Here is a 17,431-nt window from a genome sequence, read left to right on the forward strand (position 1 = left end):
CCACTGATCTTGCCCAGCAGTAGGAGGACCCAGGGAAACCTCTGCCCAGCCTGACTAGGAAGGACCTAGTCGCCAACTCATCCCCTACCCCCCCAAGGAACAGAACCCCAAGGGCGCCAGTATCATCTGCGCCACAAAGACTGAATATTGAAACTGCAGAAGCGACATCCTGAAACTTCATACCAAAGCAAATATTGTAACTTCATGAAACGACTGATTGCCTGACTGCTGGGGATCGACCAGGTACTGGCGCTGTGTTTCCTGCGCTTCCAGACCTGACCTGTGACCCCCTGTGCGGATCTGCTGTCGAGCGCGGAGCTGGCCGAGCTCCCGCTTAATTTGTGACCCCCCCCCCCCCTGGTGCAAGGACCCGCAACGCGATCACCGCCGCGGCCCGTAGGCCTCAGGGAAGTGTCGGTGCCAAGTCGGGGCCTGCGGAGGAGCCCGGGGCCCCGCCGCTGCCGTCGCAGCGTCAGAAGGAAGAGAGACTGTCTGGGAGTGTCCCGCGCGGAAGAAGGGCCCAGAGCGGAACCGAGCGACGAGACCAAGGTAACCCCCGGGGGCTGAGAGGTAGCGCGGCCGTGTGGCGGCCTGAGACTCGCCCCCCCCCCCCCCCCTGCGCCCCGGGAGTCGTGGGAAGGCCCGGTGCGCCCCCTGCCGAGTCGGAACGACACCGCATGCAGAGACTGTGACTTTCCCCCCTCCGTGGGATTTCCCGCCGTAACTGTGAGTCTCCCCTACGTGGGATTACCCTCTCCTGGGGACTGCCGTTCGCAGGACTCAACAGTGCTCAATGCGTTCTATGTCTCAGTAGCGCTGATCATTCCTTTGTATTCACCAGTGCTCAGTGCGTTCTATGCCTAAATAGCGCTTATCATCCATTGGCATTCGCCAGTGCTCAATGCGTTCTATGTCTCAGTAGTGCTGATCATTCCTGTGTATTCACCAGTACGCAATGCGTTCTAAGTCTAAGGAGTGCTGATCCCATGTGTTGCATTCACAAGCGCTCCGAGCGTGCTAAGTCCAATTAGTGGGTAACCTCAGTTTGTGGTCTCAAGCGCTCCATGCGCCAGTGGAGGTCCCAAGTGCAAGGCGCTTCCTGTACCCACAACGCTTATGCTCAGGGTGCTAGGCAAACATTATACGACCGCAAGTTATGCTCATGTGCCTTTGTTTCTTCGTAGACACCAGTAGCGCCACGTGTGCAGGCCCCGGCCCGCAGCACTAGGGAAGTTCATACTGCAGGGATTGCTGAGGTAACCGTAATGAGATGCTGTAATGCACATGTTAAAGTGTACAGGTAATGAGAAGCTGTAATGCAAATGTTAATGTGTACAAGTTAAGATACATTGCCCTCCAAGATTACCGTGTGTGCTCCTTTGATTAGATAAAATCTGATTAATTTGCATTCACCTTATTGTGTGGCGTCCATTATTGTGTGCGTTTACTGCTTCAGAGGATGCTTGTGTTGTATGGTCGCTTAACACACAGGCCTTTGGGTGCCCAGCCGCTCGTGTCACGTTACCCCCTTAGGGCCTGGAGACCCCAGGTCTTACATTGGTGGCAGCGGTGGGATATTAGGACCTGTGACCATACAGCACCCTTCCGTGAAGCGGAGGGCGCCACAATTAAACGCCTGTTGTTCCAAGGCTCTGCAACCATTATTTGCTGCATTTATTGATTCCACTGTCCAGGCTGAGAGTGTAAGAGAATCCTGGTTAGCTGGTAACTGTCACCCATATCCTAGGAATGTCTTCCTTAGTATCTAGGTCCCCACCTGTCACGATGGAATTCCGGTTAGCTGACCTCGAGGGGTACACTATAAAGCAACTGAGAGAGTTCGGGCAGGGAATGGGGGTGCCTGGGGTGCGGAAGGCCAAAGGACCGGAACTCCGTACCGCCATTGGGGCATGGGTAGAGGCCCACCCAGAAGGGAGAGAGGATGAGGGACAGGAGGCGCCAGTTGCACCTCAGGAGGAGAGCGCCCAAGAAGTACTAGACATACTTAATGTGGATATGTCTGAAAATGTGGCCCCAGGGAGACGTTCTGGGGCCAGTAGTAGGACAGGGTCTAGGAGGAGCGCGTCTCCAGAGGAGTATGAGGACAGGAGGGAGGAGGGGCAGTTAAAGTGGGAGCTGGTTAAGTTGGAACAAGAGAGAGAAAGGGAATTGGCCAAATTGGAACAAGAGAGAGAAAACAAGAGATGGGCAATGGAGGAAAAGAAGCTGGTGCACGAGCTTCAGCTGAAAGAGTTGGAGCTGCGCGCCCTCCAATGGAATGCGTCCAATAAGGACAATGGTGGCAGCAAACCTAAAGAGGCTCACGAGTCAAAATTCTACCTACCTAAGGAAGTCATTGCCAATTACACAGCGGGGGACGACATTGCTAAATGGTTGGAGGCATACGAGGTAGCCTTGACTGCCCATGGGGTACCTGAGAGTAATTGGGGAGGTGGTTTATATCGGTATATACCTCCCAATGTCAGGGACACCCTGCTATATTTGGCCAAGGCGGATCAGGTCAGGTATGCCCCCATGAAAGAGGCTTTACTGAAAAAGTTTGGTCTTAACCCCGAGAGGTACAGGCAGAAGTTCCGTGGCAGCCATAAGCTGTCCACACAGACATGGGTGGATTTTTTTGATTATGCAAGAAAGGCACTAGATGGTTGGGTGCGTGGCAGCGAGGTGCAGTACTATCAAGGGGTGTACAATCTTTCTTTTACGGGAGCACCTCTTGGATAAGTGCTTTCCGGAGCTGCGCCAACATCTGGTGGACCGCAAGTTGATGGATCCCCGTGAGCTTGCGGAGGAGGCAGATATTTGGGTGAGCACCCGGGTGTCTCACAAGGGCCCCGGGGGAGATGGCTCGAAAGGCGGACAGGGTGTCCCCCAGAAGGAGGGGGGAGATAAAAAGGTGGAGTTCTCTAAAGGCCCCCAAAATAAGTTTGTGAAGGGAGTAGGAACCCCACCCCCGTCCAATTCCACAAGACCCACTTACCCTGACAGGAGTCAGCAGCCAAGGATTGTGCGGTGCTACGAATGTAGGGAGATTGGACACTACAAGGGAGATCCCAAGTGTCGCAAGCGACCCCCAGCCCCAACGGGCGGGAAAAGTCCCAGGGTGAGTAGTATAGCGCTTGGGGTGGAGCTGCCCTTAGATAGGGAAGGGGAGTGGACAGGCCTGACCCTGGTTTCACTTGGGGATAGAGAGGTGGTCCCCGTAGTGTCCCTGCCCCCGAACACTGCTAAATATCAGCAGAAGGTGAGAATTAACGGGGAGGAGGTGGAGGCTCTGAGGGACACAGGTGCCAGCATGACCACTGTAGTGAGGCGGCTGGTGTCCCCAGACCAAGTAGTCCCTGAGGAGTTCCATCCGGCCGTATTGGCTGACGGCAGTGTGAGTCACTATCCAGTGGCTCGTGTTCCATTTGAGTGGGGAGGAGTCAAAGGCCTACTAAGAGTTGCGGTGAGTCCTGCGTTGCCTGTGGGGTGCTTGCTAGGGAATGACCTGGAGCACACCAAGTGGAAAGATGTCGAGTTTCGAGCTCACACCGAGATGCTGGGATTACCAGGGTGGACTTGCGTAGTCACGCGGTCCATGGCTGCCCAGCATGAAACTCACCCTGGGTTGGAGCCTGGAATAATGGCCCAACCCAACACCAGAAGAGGAAAGAAGAAGGTGGTAAAGGACACGCCCCGTGAGATGGATGGGGAGGCCGCAGAGGTGCTCCCGGAGTCGTGGAGGTGGATGTCGTTCCCGTGGAGGACTTTCCGACCCTTGCTGACTGGCATGTGGGAGGAGGCCCTACCCGGGAGGAATTTTGTCAGGCACAAAGGGCGTGCCCCACGCTTGAAGGCATGCGGCGACAGGCCGAAGCCCAAGTGGCCAGTCAGGAGATGGGAGGATATCATGTGTATTGGGAGGATGGTCTCCTATACAGTGAGCCCAGGGTGCCGGTACATGGATCTTCGAGGGCCATAGTGGTCCCCCAATGTTACCGGGCCTTCCTGCTAGAGTTAGCGCACGAGATTCCCTTAGCCGGACACCTGGGCCAGGACAAAACCCTTGCACGGTTGGTCCCTCATTTTTATTGGCCCAGGATGAGGATTGCCTCAGACACCTTTTGCAAGACCTGTAAGTCTTGTCAGGCAAGTGGCAAGACTGGGACTAAATTGAAGGTCCCTTTGGAACCGCTCCCCGTGGTCGGGACCCCTTTTGAGAGGGTCGGTATTGATATTGTTGGGCCCTTGGACCCTCCGACCGCAGCGGGACACCGGTTCATTCTGGTTTTGGTGGACCACGCCACAAGGTACCCAGAGGCTATTCCTCTGAGGACAATCACTGCACCGGTGGTGGCGCGGGCACTATTGGGGATTTCTACCCGAGTGGGATTCCCCAAGGTCGTGGTGTCGGACAGGGGCACAAATTTCATGTCGGGCTACATGCAGGCCATGTGGAAGGAGTGTGGGGTGACCTACCGGTTCTCCACTCCTTACCACCCCCAGACTAACGGACTTGTAGAGCGCTTCAATAAGACATTGAAGGGTATGATCCGGAGCCTGCCAGAGGGCTTGAGGCGTAAATAAGACATCCTCCTCCCCTGCTTGTTAGTCTCCTACCGGGAGGTACTGCAGAAGGGAGTCGGGTTCAGCCCGTTTGAGTTGCTCTACGGCCATCTCGTTAGGGGTCCCCTCAATTTAGTGAAAGAGTGGTGGGAGAAGACTTCACAGAAGCTTCCCCGTGACCTTGTCAGCTACATGCTGGCGTTCCGCAGCCAGATGGCCAAGCTGTGGAAGGCGGCCTCAGAGAACCTGGAGGCTAGCCAGACCGTGATGAAGGAATGGTATGACCGCAACGCTTGGATGGTCGAGTTGGACGTGGGACAGAAGGTGTGGGTCATGGAGCCTGGGGAGCTTTGCGCCCTCCAGGACCGGTGGACTGGTCCGTACGACATTGTGGAGCGACTAGGCCAGACCTCATACGTAGTAGACTTGAAGACCCCCCGTCAGCCCCTCAGGGTGCTCCATGTCAACCCCCTGAAGCCGCACCATGAGCGATCCGAGCTTGCTCTCCTGATGGTGACGGATGGGAGCGAAGAGGAAGAGAGTGAAGCTCTTCCTGACCTTCTAGCGGTACAAAAGAAGGATGGTTCGGTGGATGGTGTAATCCTCTCCCCATCCTTGACCCCAGAGCAACAGAGGGACTACCGCCATGTCCTGGGACAGTTCGCCTCGTTGTTCTCCCTCACGCCTGGAATCACTCATCTGTGTACCCATGATGTGGACACAGGGGACAGCTCCCCGGTAAAGAACAAGTCTTACCCGCTCTCTGACCGAGTGAAAGATAGCATCCAGCGTGAGGTGGCAAAGATGCTGGAGCTGGGGGTGATAGAACCTTCCAGCAGCCCGTGGGCTAGTCCAGTGGTGTTGGTGCCGAAAGCGGCCCCACCGGGTACGACACCGGAGCTTCGGTTCTGTGTGGACTACCGGGGGTTGAACTCTGTCACGAAGACAGATGCTCACCCCATCCCACGTGCAGACGAGCTGGTGGACCGGCTGGGAGCAGCCCGGTACCTCAGCACCATTGATCTGACATCCGGATATTGGCAGATTGCCATGGCCGATGGAGCAAGGGAGAAAACAGCATTCTCCACCCCCGAGGGCCACTACCAGTTCCGAGTGATGCCCTTTGGGCTCAAAAATGCTCCGGCCACATTCCAGCGGTTATTGAATCCGGTACTGTCTGGCCTGGAGTCCTTCTCAGCGGCCTGCCTGGATGACATAGCTGTCTTCAGTGGCACCTGCGAGGACCATCTGCAACACCTCCAGGAGGTATTGCAAGCGCTGCAACGTGCTGGCCTAACAATTAAAGCCAGCAAGTGCCAGATTGGACAGGGATCTGTCGTGTACCTGGGACACCTGGTGGGCGGAGGTAAGGTGCAACCCCTCCAGGCCAAAATAGAGACCATCTTGGCTTGGGAACCCCCAAGACCCAAACAGAGGTCCGAGCTTTCCTCGGCCTCACTGGGTATTACCGCCGGTTCGTCAAGGGATATGGTACCATCGTAACCCCTTTGACGGAATTGACCTCGAAGAAGCAACCTCGCAAGGTCATATGGACAGCTGCATGCCAAGAAGCCTTTGACACGCTGAAACATGCGATGTGTACCGCTCCAGTACTAGCAACACCGGATTTCAGCAAGGAATTCATTGTGCAGACAGACGCCTCGGAGCACGGCATAGGTGCGGTGCTCTCGCAACTCAACGCTGAGGGTCCGGATCAACCAGTGGCCTTCATATCCAGGAGACTCCTCCCTCGGGAACGGCGATGGAGCACCATTGAGAGAGAAGCCTTCGCGGTGGTCTGGGCTCTGAAGAAGTTGAGGCCATACCTCTTTGGAACTCACTTCCTTATCCAGACCGACCACCGCCCTCTTCGCTGGCTCATGCAGATGAGAGGCGAAAACCCCAAGTTGTTGAGGTGGTCCATTTCCCTACAGGGGATGGACTTTCGGGTGGAACATCGGCCCGGAGTTGACCACGCCAATGCTGATGGTCTCTCCAGGTTTTTCCGCCTTAGCGATGAGAACTCCCTAGAGGTTGGGTTGCTCTCCCCTCTTTCGGCTTGGGGGGGACGCGTGTTGGACCTGTCAGCCCTAGGGTAGTCTCCCCATCTATTTTTGATCGTGCCTCATTTTTTCCACCCTCATTTTTGATGTTGGACTTAGGTCTCCGGGCGCCTTTTCATTGCCAACCAGTGTTAAGGTGCAGGTGCTCCCTTCTCCCAAGATGGCTGCCACAGACCCCTGCTACTGCAGAGTAGTCTTTCATAGTAGCACCCTAGCTGCCAGGAGCTGGCTGGAACCCCACAACAATGTTGCGACACCAGCCCGCCTTTTTTTGTCCCATAGGTAGAATGGGGAAGCTTCTGGAATGTGCTGGAACCTTCTAGAAGGGAGGTGTGGTTTTTACTTTTGCCGCCTTGGCTAGAGGTCACCTGACCTAGGGATACATAAGTGAGGGAGGGAACTTTTTCCAGTCAGTTGGCCAGTTGGGGTGAAGCAGAGCTGGAGAATCCATGCCGGAGTGTAGGCGGTAGGGCCTAGCCAGGGACTTATGCCTCTGAGAGTGACGGGGCTTTAGGTGCTGCCTCTTAAGTGAGTGAGGGATCCTGTGAAACCCACTGATCTTGCCCAGCAGTAGGAGGACCCAGGGAACCTCTGCCCAGCCTGACTAGGAAGGACCTAGTCGCCAACTCATCCCCTACCCCCCCAAGGAACAGAACCCCAAGGGCGCCAGTATCATCTGCGCCACAAAGACTGAATATTGAAACTGCAGAAGCGACATCCTGAAACTTCATGCCATAGCGAATATTGTAACTTCATGAAACGACTGATTGCCTGACTGCTGGGGATCGACCAGGTACTGGCGATGTGTTTCCTGCGCTGCCAGACCTGACCTGTGACCCCCTGTGCGGATCTGCTGTCGAGCGCGGAGCTGGCCCCCTGGTGCGAGGACCCGCAACGCGATCACCGCGGCGGCCCGTAGGCCTCAGGGAAGTGTCAGTGCCAAGTCGGGGCCTGCGGAGAAGCCCGGGGCCCCGCCACTGCTGTCGCAGCGTCAGAAGGAAGAGCGAGTGTCCGGGAGTGTCCCGCGCAGTTGCGCGCATCGGAAGAAGGGCCCAGAGCGGAACCGAGCGAAGAGACCAAGGTAACCCCCGGGGGCTGGGAGGTAGCGTGGCCATGTGGCGGCCTGAGACCCCCCCCCCCCTGCTCCCCGGGAGTCGTGGGAAGGCCCGGTGCGCCCCCTGCCAAGTGGGAACGACACCGCATGCAGAGACTGTGACTTCCCCCCCTCCGTGGGATTTCCCGCCGTAACTCTGAGTCTCCCCTCCGTGGGATTACCCTCTCCTGGGGACTGCCGTTCGCAGGACTCAACAGTGCTCAATGCGTTCTATGTTGGAGTAGCGCTGATCGTCCAATTGTATTTACCAGTGCTCAATGTGTTCTATGTCTCAGTAGCGCTGATCATCCATTTGCATTCGCCAGTGCTCAATGCGTTCTATGACTCAGTAGCGCTGATCATTCCTGTGTATTCACCAGTACGCAATGCGTTCTAAGTCTAAGGAGCGCTGATCCCATGTGTTGCATTCACAAGCGCTCAGACCGTGCTAAGTCCAATTAGTGGGTAACCTCAGTTTGTGGTCTCAAGCGCTCCATGTGCCAGTGGAGGTCCCAAGTGCAAGGCGCTTCCTGTACACACAACGCTTATGCTCAGGGTGCTAGGCAAACATTATACGACCGCAAGTTATGCTCATGTGCCTTTGTTTCTTCGTAGACACCAGTAGCGCCACGAGTGCAGGCCCCGGCCCGCAGCACTAGGGAAGTTCATACTGCAGGGATTGCTGAGGTAACCGTAATGAGATGCTGTAATGCACATGTTAAAGTGTACAGGTAATGAGAAGCTGTAATGCAAATGTTAATGTGTACAAGTTAAGATACATTGCCCTCCAAGATTACCGTGTGTACTGCTTTGATTAGATAAAATCTGATTAATTTGCATTCACCTTATTGTGTGGCGTCCATTATTGTGTGCGTTTACTGCTTCAGAGGATGCGTGTGTTGTATGGTCGCTTAACACACAGGCCTTTGGGTGCCCAGCCGCTTGTCACGTTACCCCCTTAGGGCCTGGAGACCCCAGGTCTTACAGACTTGCGTAATGTTTACAAAATAAAGCTGAACTGTTTAACACCTTGGAACCTCTCTAAAGGTGCTCCTTCTGTGGGTGTCAGTTACTGTAAGGCTAACTGGCACAATGTCAGCAAAGGTACCCTGTTCTTTACCAACTCTTGGTTTGCTGGACTTCTAGGCATCTGTCCACATAGCCGTAGTCAATGGCGTCAGACCTTGTGAAACACACCCATAGTTGTGCATGTCATTTCCAAAAAAGCAGGTAATCAGCTGCCCAACTCAACATCTTATCGATTTGGCATATTAAAAAATTAAATGCCACTTGAATGCTAGCCTCGCCAGAGCTAGAAATGATTTACATTGAAGAGGAGGCATCATGAAAAAAAACCTCCGGTTGCTTGTAATCTGTGTTTAATGCTACCATTTCAGTATCAAAAAATGTAATATAGAGATTTTATAGTGATGGTGTCCGCATAATATAGCCAACTTTATTAAATATTGACTAATGCATTACTTGTTTGTTTTAAAAGGCCTGATATGTATTAAACAAGAAAGAAAAGAAACTTTTGACTAAGAAAAGCGGGCTGTCTCAGGCAGGATCTCCATATAAATCCCAAAAATTATCTTATACATAATGCAAATCAAGTTGCCGGACCAAGAAATCTTTCCCTCATGTCTGCTTCCCCTGCAGAATTTTCTGAATTAAACTTCCTCAATACCAACCCTTTGAGGTTATAATGCCGGGTTGATCGTAAGGATATGCAAGGCTCTCCCACAAGTGTATGGAAATTAAACACATCCAACTACTAAGTCTAATATCACCCTGCTTATGATCGAAGAATAAATGTCACTCAGTCTAAGTGGGACTGCTGGTTTCCTTTTCCAAGAGAGAGCAAATTATGCAAGATGGGGTGAACCGCTAGATGATTCCGCTGTGTCTCCCAATAAGGTGCTGACACTGCTTCATCCCTTGATTGTAGAAGTGCAAGATATAAAAGGAGAGCAAACGGAGATTGCTGGTAGTATAGAATTAAAATTGGATCTAATAGATAATGTGCTACAAGATTTAAGTGCAGAAATAGTCTTTGCTATAGAAGACATTCAAGCAACCCACAATAAATCTGTGTCTCGACTCTAGAAGGAAATAAAAAAAATACCAGCTCTAAGCTAAAAAAAACTTGAAAATTGCTTTCGGAAAGGGGGAGGAGGGCTCAAATCTACACATAGTTGGCATGCTGGAGAAGTTTGATTTAAAAAAAAAAAAAAAAAAAAAAAAAAAAAAAATGGCTGAAGCATTTTCTAAATTAATCACAGTCCATGTTTTGAAAGAACCTCCAACCGATTTATCAGTTGCCAGGGCCCTTAGGGTTCCATTTTCCTTGCCGAAAGAAGGGACAACCCCTGGTACCATCTTGAGTGAAGATTTTAGAATTTGAGGAAAAGTCTTATAAAAGGCAATTCAACTTAAAATGACTTTTCTTTCAGTGCTTCCCGATGTCTCTTAAATAGGTCCTGGCAATGGTGAAAAGTGACGCACAAGATGGTTAAACTTAAGGCAAACCGTGCGCAAAGATTATTAAATCGGCAGAACCGCAAGTTCTATAGTCCGGGCGCTTTCATATTTTGTCAGAATTATCTGGCACAAGGCCTTTTCAGCTACTCAAACGCTAAGGAATCACGTTACGGCTCTGCGATGCTACAGGTGCAAGTGATCGCACCAGCTACATGCTAGATAAAGGTTGGCTTAGCTTTCAGGAGCTAGGCGCTTCCAAGGTATCATTTAGGTTGGTTAGGATGGGCAAGTGTTATGGAAGACGGTGGAGGGGAAGAGCACTGCAAAAAGAATCAAGATTAAGATCAGCCTCAATCGGATATGGTTGCATGCAAGTTGAATGTCATGTTTCCGCACTAAAATAAATTTGATACAAGCTTTCTTTAATACAGTGTATGGAATATCCTATAGAAAATATTTTTATGGCAGTTGACGAGTGTGGAAGAATTTCCAGTAAATGTATATTTTTTTAAAATTGTATTTGAAATTGACAAAAGTTGGTTAATGTGCTAATGGTTTTAATAATAAGCAAAAGAGGGGCGCTATCTTTACATGACTGTTACTGTTTAATCCTTCCATAATAATTTTGCAAGAAAATCTCTTCATGAGAGTAAAGGAAAGAGATAAACTTAAGTACCCTTTAAGGACTGTGTTTTTTCTTCATCGGCTCCAACCCATAGGGAGTCAGCTTTTCTAACTCCTAGGAACTTTGACATTTGACCCTCATCATTGACAGATGGTTTTTGGTTAATCGTGCTGGTTACAGGTCATAAAAACCAATATAATATGGTATCTAATGCAGGCTTGTAACCGACACTATCAAACCCCTACAGACTTTGGAGTGTGCAATCTACCCGGTATTATGATAATAGATGAGAAATTCAGCTTTCTACCATCTCCTAGCTTCGAGTCTTCAAATTCCCACTGTTACCTACATAAAACAATGGGAATATATCTACAAGCATTTAGGATTACAAGTAATGAAGAAGTTTGAATCCTAAAGCAGAATATACTCTTTTTTTTTCGAAACCACACAGGTCTGCTTCGAGGATTGATTACTTATGGCTTACCTTTCCTTCTGAGAGATTACGGTGCAATATCGGACCATTCCAATGTGAAACTTGTTTTTCAACTGTAACTAGATAGGTAATGGATAAGACCTTATTGATAGCTGAAACCAGTCATTTCACTTTGAGAACGGAAATACAGTGTTTTTATATGCACAACTTTAATGCTGTTGACATTGCAGCAGCCTGGAAGGCTTTTAAGGCCCCTGCTAGAGGTGTTATTTTCTAATTTTCTCCTTACCATAAGCAAAGGGAACGGCTTTATTCCCTCCAAATATCAGCAAAAAAACCACATTGTCGAAATTGACAGGAGAACAGGACAGCCTTAAAAGATTTCTTTCTGGGAAAAGATATTGTGGGCAATAATACCGTTAATTTCAAGGTCTTTGAAGAGCGTAAACTGATGCGCAGTTTCCTGGCTTATACATCTAAAGAAAGGAAAAAACGTAACCTGGTAACTGAGCGGAGGGATCCTTGTACCAGTAACCTCTCTAGAGTCCTAATAAACTCCAAAAGATTTTTTTAGATTATTATTCAAGACTATTAGGAACCAACTGAAAATTGTGTTTGATCCCCTGTAGAAATATTGTTATTTCTGCAGGGAATTGATCTTGCAGTTTTGAGCCCTGAGATGTCGGATCATTCAGCTGACACAAAATTTGTGCATGAAATAAGTAAAGCAATAAAATAACTCCTCCGTTCTAAATCTGAGGTTGGATTTAGTGCTGAATTCTATAAAACTTATGTTGAAGATTTAATACGGCCTTTGCACATCATTTACAGTACTATATTACAGAGTGAAAGGATTCCACCATCCATTAATGAGTCTTAATACATTTCTTAGAAAGGAGGTAGAAAGAAACTGAACCAGCGTTCTATCGTCCCATAACGCTTCTTGATTCAGACTATAATTTATTTTTACAAACAATAGTAACTAAACTCATGAATACAATAATACATAAAATAATTCATATGGACAAACAGTTTTATAAATGGTGAAGCTTGGATGTGAATAACCATAATTTATCTACATTTATTGACCTAGCCAATGCACATAACATTCCTGTCGATATACTTTTGTTTAATGCAGAGGACTTGATACTCGTGTGCTGAATTTTTGTTTAAAATATTAGAAAAAATAAAATTTCCTACAGTTTACATGGTCCATCTCTACGCTCTACCAGGAAACCTCATTTTCTAAATAATTATTTATAATTGGCCTACATGCACAGTGTTTCCAAGTAGAGAAACCGGGCTTTTCTTCCTCTTATCTTTTTGACCATTTTATTGAACCCCCATAGCCTATGCATTCATTCTCATATCTCCACCTCTTTTTGTGGACACTAAAATCAAGCTATATGGAGATCCTATTGCTTTATTTGTGCTTCCTAGTGGAGACAATATCGAGATGGCCCTACAGGATTTAAAAATATATAAAATTTCATGGGTTTACAAAATAAATGAGCACAAGATGGAATCATTGCTGTTCAACTTTTCTCCCTTTATTCTACCATCAAGATTAAATGCAAATTACAACCTAAAAGATATCAGTTGGCATATTCTGATCAATCTGTGGAAACATATTCCCTAAATCACATACCCTTCATGGACAAAATTGGAAAATTATTATCTATATGAAAATCCCGTCCCCTGTCTGATTGGCAGAATAGCCCTAGTTCAAATGTCTATTCTTCTGAAATTTTTGTTTTATTTGAGACCAGTGTCATGTAAACAGGACTCTACTTTTGTTCTAAGCTGGAAAGTGCAGTGAATTCCTTTGTACGGAACTACAAAAGATCACAGGCCAATATAAATATTTTACAATTGTCAAAATGGAAAGGCAGATTAGGATTGCCTAATTTTAGGCTCTACTGTCTAGCCTCCCAAGTACTGCAAAAAAGACGCCTTGCCATGTCTTTGCCCCATTTTGACAACTCCCTAATTCCTATGTTACGGAATTATGAAATGGGACATTTGTCATGGGCTACAAAAGGCCATAAGGTACCTAAAAAGGTCAGATAGAAGACTCTGAAGTAACTATGGGTTAGTAGGATACAGTTTTTTCCCAATATAGGATTCCAGTGATTTACACTGATGCTTCCCTTCAAAACAATCTGTCACCCTGTTTATTAGATGGTATTATTAGCAGATGGCACACTCTAAACATCACAAAAATACGTGTGTGTGTGTGTGTAGTTTTTTTTTATGGGCACTTTGCATCAAATCATTTTCTGGACTATGCTCTATGGATACTCCCAGCAGTCCTTTTAATAGTTTCCCTTTTAGACAGACATGTCGTAAATGAGCTTTGGATATCTGAATTATGTTTAAATACGGATTTTGTAAGAAAATTATTCTCTGCAGATAATCTGCACTCTTCTTTTGGTGTTTGGTGCACACAACTAAAAAACACAGAAGATGATACAGAACGAACTGATAACTACTTCAAATGGGAGACATAGGCAGGTGCACCCAATACATAATGATGATAGCTGGTATAAATACTTCACTTGTGGGATTACTCTTTTTGTATTTGGGATATAATTTTCATAGCATGATTTTTAGGTCTCGGCTAGCGAAGGCTGCGCTTGCGCAGTCTCGCTCGCGAGATTTAATGACTTGGAGAAGAGGGGCTTGAACCCGCCTCTCTTTTCTCCTCTTCTCCATTGGCTGGCCTCTTGAATGATGGTCAGCCATTGGAGAAGAGGCTTGTCTCTCCAAGCAAGCCCTGTCTTTTTGCGATTCGGGGGCGTGTTTTTTCGATTCTTTCTCTGGGCGTGTTTGAGAAAGAAACACGCCCCCGAATCCCAAAACGACGCTGCGTTTCTCTGAGGCATTAACCTCGGAGAAAGGCAGTGGTGTGCTCGTCCTCTCCCCCTGCTCTCAGCTCCCGTGTTCGGCTGCTGCTCTGGTCTCTGGTTGCCCCCCACCTCGACCACTGCTGCTACTAAAACGTAACAGCGCTAAACGTCCGGATCGCTCGTGAGTTTGCGATAATCTGTGAGTCACTAGTTTTAAAAACGGCTGACACTCATTTACAATTAAAGAAACTGCACAATATTATTTTGGACAATTTTTTTGCATCCTGAAACGAGTTAAAATAATGTGGCCTTTGGTTGGAAGAACTGAGACAGACTCTATTGTTAAAATAGCTACGCTTAACAATAGGTTAAATACACTCGCAGACATTCTCTAAGCCCCGTCTTTTTGCGATCCGGGGGCATGTTTTTTCGATTCTTTCTCTGGGCGTGTTTGAGAAAGAAAAACACGCCCCCTAATCCCAAAACGATGCTGCGTTTCTATGAGGCATTAACCTCGGAGAAAGGCAGTGGTGTGCTCGTCCTCTCCCCCCTGCTCTCGGCTTCCGTGTTCGGCTGCTGCTCTGGTCTCTGGTTGCCCCCCACCTCGACCACTGCTGCTACTAAAACGTAACGGTGCTGAACGTCCGGATCGCTCGTGAGTTCGCGATATCTGTGAGTCACTAGTTTTAAAAACGGCTGACACTCATTTACAATTAAAGAAACTGCACAATATTATTTTGGACAATTTTTTGCATCCTGAAACGAGTTAAAATAATGTGGCCTTTGGTTGGAAGAACTAAGACAGACTCTATTGTTAGAATAGCTACGCTTCACAATAGGGTAAATGCACTCGCAGACTTTCTCTATGGTTTGTGCGCGTGTGCACTTTAGAACAATTATTTAAGATAAAATCAACACCAATGAGTTAGCCCTAACTCGTATATGAGGTTTCCGCAGTTTATAGAATGTGTTCATGCAGTATAAAGGACATTTCCAAAACAAGCCGAGCAGAGCTACAAAGCGTTGCAGCATCCGAAAAACCCGCTGCAACCCAACGCACTTCCGCCCAGCTGCGAGCAGCAACAGCGAGGGCGGACAACGCAGCCAGGACAACTTTTGTTTGGAGAAAAGTCCGTATTGCAAGAAGCTTTGATCTTGTAACCTCTTATTTTACATCAGAAAATGACTATAAAATGTCAGATGTGCGTATATACATAAACCATTAAACCCCGGTAATAAAAATGTGTTTTGCAGAAAAAGTCTGCTGCCACATCTGCATAAAATATGTATTTATGAAAACTAATTGTATCCAAATAAACGTTCATCCTAGAGCAAAATCGGTAAAGCATGAAAATATAGGGATGCATTTTCAAACAAAATGACAGCTCAAATATGGCTTCTTCGTGTTAGAACATCCACGATCCTTACGTTGACAGCGTTCCACCACTGTGTGGTTTTGTGCGTTGACCAAATTGCTCCATCAGCGATTGTTATTTTATCGCATAATTTTCAGTTCCGCATTGGGACACTTTCTGTTAAAGGATCGCATGCTGTTTCCGGCCGGAGCAGCGTTTGCGTGTATCTCCACTCACATTGAGCCTAAGGAACCAAAGCATGTAAGGATGGCTGGGGTCACTAGAACTGCACAGGTAGGTCTCATGCTCAGGCTGCATGTGTTTTTCCTCCCAAGCACACCGGTCTTTTCTGTCAGTCTTCAATGTCGCCTATCCCCACCCTTGTTGTGCCTGTCTCTCACTCATTCTCAGTTGATTGATTGCTTCTCCATTTGAAATGAACGACGAAAGTCCCAAAAATGACCGTTTTAATAACATAAAACATAAGCTGACAAAGATCTATGCCATTAAGCCATGCCTACATATTAAGTTTTCTCTAGGGCACAAGCTCAATTTCTGATTCGTGTGCATGTGTTACCTTAATATTGAAAGTCATTCAAATTGTTGGCATTCGCCTATGCCTTCAATTTCTCCCCCCCCCCCCTCAACTCTGTGCTCCCCAGCCCGCATATGTATATTACTCCTTCAGCAATTCACTAACTTTGGACCTACTCCTCCTCGCCCCCCCCCCGCCACCGCTGTGCCTCTCTTCTGAGTTTCACACCCCACGTGTCTGTCTTAGATCCCCACATAGTTTTAAGTGATGCCCCCCTTAGTCTTCAGTTTTGTAAAAATTCCAACTTGTTTGATTACGTTTGGCAAGTTCAGCATCAACGCCATCACTTATCAAGCGCCTTCGGCATCTACGTGCAATATGACGAGGTTGCGGGTATTGGTTTTCATTAATCGAATACATTGCTTAAATTAAACGTGCTCGTTTAACATGACATCCTAAACAACCTGCATTGACATTCATTTTACACCGAGGGAAAAAATTCAAGCCCTCTTCCTTGAGTCAATTGAGGAGACTATTATTTCATTCCGGATGCTATTATTTAAGTCTTCTATAAATGCTCAGTCATCATGATCATTTCTTGTTTAATGTTATCCATATTATAAATACGTATGAACGTAGGTGTTTCTTATTTGTTGAATCCTATTTTCTTTAAAAAAAAAGTGTATTTAACCAAATTAGTACAACCCTATTATGTCAGATCTCTCATAACGAGTGTGTTGGTTTCATTACTGAATCCTAAACAATGTGCCCTTTTTAGGTCTCGGCTGCTGACGCTGCTTCCTAATGTTTCTTAGATACTGGTTCTAGTCTAAATGACGTGTTTGGACTACCTAAAACTGAGAGGGTCCCTGTATGAAGTTTGTAAGTGGGATTTACAATAACGGTTTGACAGACTACTGAGGCCTCCTAGGTTTCCTCCTACGTCGCCTGCAGGTCGTACAGAACTCAGCCGTTTCTTTCAATGTTTTAAAAACATAAACAAAAATAATGTCATCAGCGATGCCAATAGCTCTAACTTTAACAATGCCGAGACCGTTGCATTGTAAATGCTTGTTCTTAATGGCTGAATGCTATACTTGGCCCCAGATAGATTGAAGAAGTTGTTCGGAATCCCAAGCCCAAAATGTCCCCGTTGTGGCCAAGACGGCAAATGTACACACATGTTCTTGTCATGCACAATGCTGTCTGTCTTTTGGAAAGACATTTTGTTTGTGAGTTGACAACTAATACCATTTACTAGATGCAGGAAGGACACCTCGGGTGCTGTACATTTTTTTTTTCTTTTCTTTTTTTCCCCAGTGGTACAGGAGGAATCCTGCTACAGTGGAAATTATTTGGGGGGGCAAAATTGCGTAATTTTCCACGAACTTTTCTTCTTTAGTGAAATGTTCTTTTTCCAGTGTATCAGAT

The 17,431-nt window shown here is 47.6% G+C and overlaps 1 protein-coding gene across 1 annotated transcript in view; it reads left to right on the forward strand.

Moving 5' to 3' along the window:
• LOC146796670 (uncharacterized) overlaps nucleotides 1-17,431 on the forward strand; it is a 440,337-nt gene that overhangs the window by 91,509 nt on the left and 331,397 nt on the right. The window lies entirely within an intron of this gene.

The sequence above is a fragment of the Triturus cristatus genome, chromosome 10 (genome assembly GCF_964204655.1).
Source record: "Triturus cristatus chromosome 10, aTriCri1.1, whole genome shotgun sequence".
Lineage (NCBI taxonomy): Eukaryota > Metazoa > Chordata > Amphibia > Caudata > Salamandridae > Triturus > Triturus cristatus.